Here is a 7,607-nt window from a genome sequence, read left to right on the forward strand (position 1 = left end):
AGGCATTCTGGTGTCACAGCATGCTTACAGTGCAAAAACGCGCATTATGAAATTTCGTCCCGCGCGTATTTTTGGTTTAAAAAAGTGCACGTCAAAGACAGGCAGTATGGCAGATCTGTAATCATACGTTCGATAAGTATCTCCATTCAATACTGTATTGCTATGTTTGTTGGCCAGTTAGTATAGTGGGTAAAGTTTTGCGTTACAACACTCGAGTTCGCTAATTAAGAGTATAAATCTAGATATAAATTTCTGTAATTTCTTATTTCATATTGCATGATATGGTATCTGGTGGCTTCTTAACTGTTATAAGTAAATTGCTGTACGTCTTCTAAAAAACAGGTGTAATTATTTAGTACGATGACAGTAAAATAGTTCTCATTATTCCACTTTTAAAGACGTATTTTGGCTTTGTTTCCCTTTTAATCCCCCAAAGTAATAAAGAAAAAAATATTACAAAGATTTAGCTCAGATTCGATCTTTACTATCATCCAATGTCCAATTGTTATGTTGCTCTCTTATTTGGTTTCAGGAAACCAAATGAAGAATACATTTGTCCTTCGAATTTGGGTGTACAACAGCCTTATTGGCTATCTTCAATGCCAATTAACTCAGAAATGGAGGAACGTATCAAATATATTTTCTTGGCAATTATTTCTTGGCAGAAGCAACCCTGCAATATGCTTCCTATCTTTTCAGACTGTTTCTAACCACCCTGCATATTTCAGCAAATGAGACATTTTTTGACAGAACCGTAACCATTGAAAACATGAGGGTTACACAGCATCCAATGAAGAGACGCATGTTGGGAATTATTAGAAGAAACAGTAAAGCAAACAAATGGGTCAGGGAACAGACTGGAGAGCGAGATGTGGTTATGGCTATAGTTAAGGTTTAATAGATGAGCAGAGGATCGATGTTTGGCGCAGGGAGTAGCAATTGACCCACACTTTAAACAGATGCAACGTATTGCGTACACATAGGCAGAAAAAGCCACCATTGTGTGAGTAGATGATTGCAGAACCTTCACTGTAAGCAGTTACTTCCGTAAAATACGTAGGAGTAGGCTTACGGAGAGGTTTGAAATCGAACGTCCACATAAAAATAATCACAGGAAAAGCAGAATCCAGCCTGAGATTCATTGGAAGAATCCTCAGGAAATTTAGTACATCAACAAAGGAATTAGCTTCCAGAATACTCATTCGACTAGAACTTGAATACAGGGCTATTACAAATGATTGAAGCGATTTCATAAATTCACTGTAGCTACATTCATTGACATATGGTCACGACACACTACAGATACGTAGAAAAACTCATAAAGTTTCGTTCGGCTGAAGCCGCACTTCAGGTTTCTGCCGCCAGAGCGCTCGAGAGCGCAGTGAGACAAAATGGCGACAGGAGCCGAGAAAGCGTATGTCGTGCTTGAAATGCACTCACATCAGTCAGTCATAACAGTGCAACGACACTTCAGGACGAAGTTCAACAAAGATCCACCAACTGCTGACTCCATTCGGCGATGGTATGCGCAGTTTAAAGCTTCTGGATGCCTCTGTAAGGGGAAATCAACGGGTCGGCCTGCAGTGAGCGAAGAAACGGTTGAACGCGTGCGGGCAAGTTTTACGCGTAGCCCGCGGAAGTCGACGAATAAAGCAAGCAGGGAGCTAAACGTACCACAGCCGACGGTTTGGAAAATCTTACGGAAAAGGCTAAAGCAGAAGCCTTACCGTTTACAATTGCTACAAGCCCTGACACCCAATGACAAAGTCAAACGCTTTGAATTTTCGGCGCGGTTGCAACAGCTCATGGAAGAGGATGCGTTCAGTGCGAAACTTGTTTTCAGTGATGAAACAACATTTTTTCTTAATGGTGAAGTGAACAGACACAACGTGCGAATCTGGGCGGTAGAGAATCCTCACGCATTCGTTCAGCAAATTCGCAATTCACCAAAAGTTAACGTGTTTTGTGCAATCTACGGTTTAAAGTTTACGGCCCCTTTTTCTTCTGCGAAAAAAACGTTACAGGACACGTGTATCTGGACATGCTGGAAAATTGGCTCATGCCACACTGGAGACCGACAGCGCCGACTTCATCTTTCAACAGGATGGTGCTCCACCGCACTTCCATCATGATGTTCGGCATTTCTTAAACAGGAGATTGGAAAACCGATGGATCGGTCGTGGTGGAGATCATGGTCAGCAATTCATGTCATGGCCTCCACGCTCTCCCGACTTAACCCCATGCGATTTCTTTCTGTGGGGTTATGTGAAAGATTCAGTGTTTAAACCTCCTCTACCAAGAAACGTGCCAGAATTGCGAGCTCGCATCAACGATGCTTTCGAACTCATTGATGGGGACATGCTGCGCCGAGTGTGGGAGGAACTTGATTATCGGCTTGATATCTGCCGAATCACTAAAGGGGCACATATCGAACATTTGTGAATGCCTAAAAAAACTTTTTGAGTTTTTGTATGTGTGTGCAAAGCATTGTGAAAATATCTCAAATAATAAAGTTATTGTAGAGCTGTGAAATCGCTTCAATCATTTGTAATAACCCTGTATTTCTCATCAGTTGTTTTTGTTGTTACTGTTGTGTCTTCAGCATGGAGACTCGTTTGGTGCGGCTCTCCATGCTACTCTATCCTGTGCAAGGCTCTTCGCCCGCATCTCGTGGTCGTGTGGTAGCGTTCTCGCTTCCCACGCCTGGGTTCCCGGGTTCGATTCCCGGCGGGGTCAGGGATTTTCTCTGCCTCGTGATGGCTGGGTGTTGTGTGCTGTCCTTAGGTTAGTTAGGTTTAAGTAGTTCTAAGTTCTAGGGGACTTATGACCACAGCAGTTGAGCCCCGTAGTACTCAGAGCCATTTGAACCAAGGCTCTTCATGTCCACATAACAACAGAAATCTACATCCTTCGGGATCTGATTAGTGTAGTCATCCCTTGGTCTCCCTCTACTATTTTTACTCTCCACGATTCCCTCCAACACTAAATTGGTGATCCCTTGATGCATCAGAACATGTACTACCAACCGTTCCCTTCTTGTAGTCAAGTTGTGCCACAAATTCCTTTTCTCCGTAGTTCTATTCAGGATCTCCTCATTAGTTACGTGATCTACCCATCCAATCTTGAGCATTCTTCAGTAGCACCACATTTCGAAAGCTTCAGTTCTTTTCTTGCCTGAACAATTTATCGTCCATGTTTCGCTTCCATTCATAGATACACGTTCCAATTAGGTATTTTCAGAAAAGACTTCCTGACACTTAAATCTGCACTCGATGTTAACAAATTAACAAACAGCGGCAACATGGATCCGTGTAGCTGGAGACTGCAGTGCATGGAGGAGACTAGAGTAAGCCTTTCTTCAGCAGTGTATTTCAAATAGGAATGGTGACTGTTATGATGTTAATACAGTAAACGGGCAAGTTCAAAAAATACGTTTTCGGAAGGAAGACACAAATGCTCACGTCTCTCACAATTAGACCATGTACTGTTAAGTTCGAACTCAACAACCTGTGGCGACAGCAAGGATGGACCCATTAGCCGATAAACGTGACTGGCCTCTAATTTGATTCATGAAGGTTAGCGACAACTTGATAGAATTCGCTTCTGATTCTCCGATTGGTGGACGAATAGCCATAAAACCACGACCTTTCCTCATGTGCCGGAGGAGCCAGCAGAACCGGTCTATTTTGTAGGTGAGTTGCTTATGAATGTCGTAGATGTCATTGAAATACGATCTTCCTGTTGCAGATGCCAATGAAAGCAACTTAGAAATGCGCGCCGCACACTTAAAACCGGTTATGTTACAGAAATTCAAACGTTCTGACATTCCAAGCTATTAGTAGTTCGTTAGAGCACAACATTTTACTGTCTGGTGTTTGTAACATTCGGTTTATTTTCCTTGCCATCTCGTTCAGCATGCAATGAGTGAATGCAACAGTGAGACTTGCAAGTTCTTCTTTAGCGAAAAAATTAATCTAGTAGTGCTTGTCCGGGCGCTCAGAACTTCACATGCTTTCTAGAGAAACATATCCGATTAATTTGGGCAACTATACTAGCAGGTCGATCAACGTAAAAATGACATCAATATTAATAATCGTATATTCAGATAACACGCAAAATCGGCCACGTTGCTCAGGTTAATAGGCTATCACATTTGAAACTGAAAAGTCAGTTTAGCGGAATAAAACTTATCTGATAATGAGTATAGCAATTCATTTTGTCAGAACTAACAACATACAGTGCGATTACGTGATGATGCTACAAACGTTGAGGGATGAAGGAGGAAGGTAAATGCTTAAATTTAGGGAAGGGACCCAGGACCGGGAACGACCGAGTCAAAGCTACAAGCGAGAATCTTTCTGATTCCTCTGACAATGGAATACTGTACATGTAGTGACACCGTTATTGTTAAGATTGTGCGGTGCACGAATTCCAGATGTGGTAGTATGGACCAGAACAAGAAAAAAGTATTTTGCATACAAGGGCTATAAGGGCAACGGCCTTGCCGCTGTGGATAGACCGGTTCCCGTGAGATCACCGAAGTTAAGCGCTGTCGGGCGTGGGCGGCACTTGGATGGGTGACCATCCAGGCCGCCATGCGCTGTTGCCATTTTTGGGGGTGCACTCAGCCTCGTGATGCCAACTGAGGAGCTAGTTGACTGAATAGTAGCGGCTCCGGTCAAAGAAAACCATCATAACGACCAGGAGAGCGGTGTACTGACCACACGCCCCTCCTACCCGCAGCCTCACCTGAGGATGACATGGCGGTCGAATGGGCCCGATGGGCCACTTGTGGCTTGAAGACGGAGTGCATATATACAAGGGCTATAAGAGGCATTCCTTAAAAGCTATGAGCACTTGTTCATCTTCGATACTGTGGAACTCACCTCTTCTATTACAAATTCTTTGCATTCCATATTTTTGGAGGAGGTAGTATGGACCAAAACAAGAAAAAAGGCCAGTAAATGTGGGCTCTAAAACGCATAGCTTAAGAGTTGTTTGTACTTTTTCATCTTCACTACTGTGGAAGCCGTCTCTTCTACTGAAAGACTCAGGAAGGAAAGAGCTTTTTCAAATAGTAAATATTTTTCCATAATTCGCTTTGTATTGTTTAAATTTATAAATAACTTGTACTAAACACTTCATAAAATGCCTATATTCTTCCTCGCGGTTCCAATTACCTTCGTACCTAATTTCATCGAAATAGGTTCAGCGGTTTAGTTGTGACGACGTAACAGGTCCAGGTATTTGCAGACTAAAACGACATATGAAAATTAGTGCGAAGGTCACGATTCTAACCTGGGTCTGCTGTTCACCAGGCAGATGGGCTAACCGCTACGCTGTCTACATCTACATCTACATCTACATCCATACTCCGCAAGCCACCTGACGGTGTGTGGCGGAGGGTACCTTCAGTACCTCTATCGGTTCTCCCTTCTATTCCAGTCTCGTATTGTTCGTGGAAAGAGGGATTGTCGGTATGCCTCTGTGTGGGCTCTAATCTCTCTGATTTTATCCTCATGGTCTCTTCGCGAGATATACGTAGGAGGGAGCAATATACTGCTTGACTCTTCGGTGAAGGTATGTTCTCGAAACTTTGACAAAAGCCCGTACCGAGCTACTGAGCGTCTCTCCTGCAGAGTCTTCCACTGGAGTTTATCTATCATCTCCGTAACGCTTTCGCGATTACAAAATGATCCTGTAACGAAACGCGCTGCTCTCCGTTGGATCTTCTCTATGTCTTGTATCAACCCTATCTGGTACGGATCCCACACTGCTGAGCAGTATTCAAGCAGTGGGCGAACAAGCGTACTGTAACCTACTTCCTTTGTTTTCGGATTGCATTTCCTTAGGATTCTTCCAATGAATCTCAGTCTGGCATCTGCTTTACCGACAATCAACATTATATGATCATTCCATTTTAAATCACTCCTAATGCGTACTCCCAGATAATTTATGGTATTAACTGCTTCCAGTTGCTGACCTGCTATTTTGTAGCTAAATGATAAAGGATCTATCTTTCTGTGTATTCGCAGCACATTACACTTGTCTACATTGAGATTCAGTTGCCATTCCCTGCACCATGCGTCAATTCGCTGCAGATCCTCCTGCATTTCAGTACAATTTTCCATTGTTACAACCTCTCGATACACCACAGCATCATCTGCAAAAAGCCTCAGTGAACTTCCGATGTCATCCACCAGGTCATTTATGTATATTGTGAATAGCAACGGTCCTATGACACTCCCCTGCGACACACCTGAAATTACTCTTACTTCGGAAGACTTCTCTCCATTGAGAATAACATGCTGCGTCCTGTTATCTAGGAACTCCTCAATCCAATCACACAATTGGTCTGATAGTCCATATGCTCTTACTTTGTTCAATAAACGACTGTGGGGAACTGTATCGAACGCCTTGCGGAAGTCAAGAAACACGTCATCTACCTGTGAACCCGTGTCTATGGCCCTCTGAGTCTCGTGGACGAATAGCGCGAGCTGGGTTTCACATGACCGTCTTTTTCGAAATCCATGCTGATTCCTACAGAGTAGATTTCTAGTCTCCAGAAAAGTCATTATACTCGAACACAATACGTGTTCCAAAATTCTACAACTGATCGACGTTAGAGATATAGGTCTATAGTTCTGCACATCTGTTCGACGTCCCTTCTTGAAAACGGGGATGACCTGTGCCCTTTTCCAATCCTTTGGAACGCTACGCTCTTCTAGAGACCTACGGTACACCGCTGCAAGAAGGGGGGCAAGTTCCTTCGCGTACTCTGTGTAAAATTGAACTGGTATCCCATCAGGTCCAGAGGCCTTGCCTCTTTTGAGCGATTTTAATTGTTTCTCTTTCCCTCTGTCGTCTCTTTCGATATCTACCATTTTGTCATCTGTGCGACAATCTAGAGAAGGAACTACAGTGCAATCTTCCTCTGTGAAACAACTTTGGAAAAAGACATTTAGTATTTCGGCCTTTAGTCTGTCATCCTCTGTTTCAGTACCATTTTGGTCACAGAGTGTCTGGACATTTTGTTTTGATCCACCTACCGCTTTGACATAAGACCAAAATTTCTTAGGATTTTCTGCCAAGTCAGTACATAGAACTTTACTTTCGAATTCATTGAACGCCTCTCGCATAGCTCTCTTCACACTACATTTCGCTTCGCGTAATTTTTGTTTGTCTGCGAGGCTTTGGCTATGTTTATGTTTGCTGTGAAGTTCCCTTTGCTTCCGCAGCAGTTTTCTAACTCGGTTGTTGAACCACGGTGGCTCTTTTCCATCTCTTACGATCTTGCTTGGCACATACTCATCTAACGCATATTGTACGATGGTTTTGAACTTTGTCCACTGATCCTCAACACTATCAGTACTTGAGACAAAACTTTTGTGTTGAGCCAACAGGTACTCTGAAATCTGCTTTTTGTCACTTTTTCTAAACAGAAAAATCTTCCTACCCTTTTTAATATTCCTATTTACGGCTGAAATCATCGATGCCGTAACCGCTTTATGATCGCTGATTCCCTGTTCTGCGTTAACTTTTTCAAATAGTTCGGGTCTGTTTGTCACCAGAAGGTCTAATATGTTATCGCCACGAGTCGGTTCTCT

The 7,607-nt window shown here is 43.0% G+C and overlaps 1 pseudogene; it reads left to right on the forward strand.

The window, feature by feature from the left end:
* Window positions 1-4,491: 4,491 nt before the first annotated feature.
* LOC126100137 (5S ribosomal RNA) lies at window positions 4,492-4,609 on the forward strand (annotated as a pseudogene).
* Window positions 4,610-7,607: the final 2,998 nt, after the last annotated feature.

Source organism: Schistocerca cancellata, chromosome 1, assembly GCF_023864275.1.
Source record: "Schistocerca cancellata isolate TAMUIC-IGC-003103 chromosome 1, iqSchCanc2.1, whole genome shotgun sequence".
In the NCBI taxonomy this organism is placed as follows: Eukaryota; Metazoa; Arthropoda; class Insecta; order Orthoptera; family Acrididae; genus Schistocerca; species Schistocerca cancellata.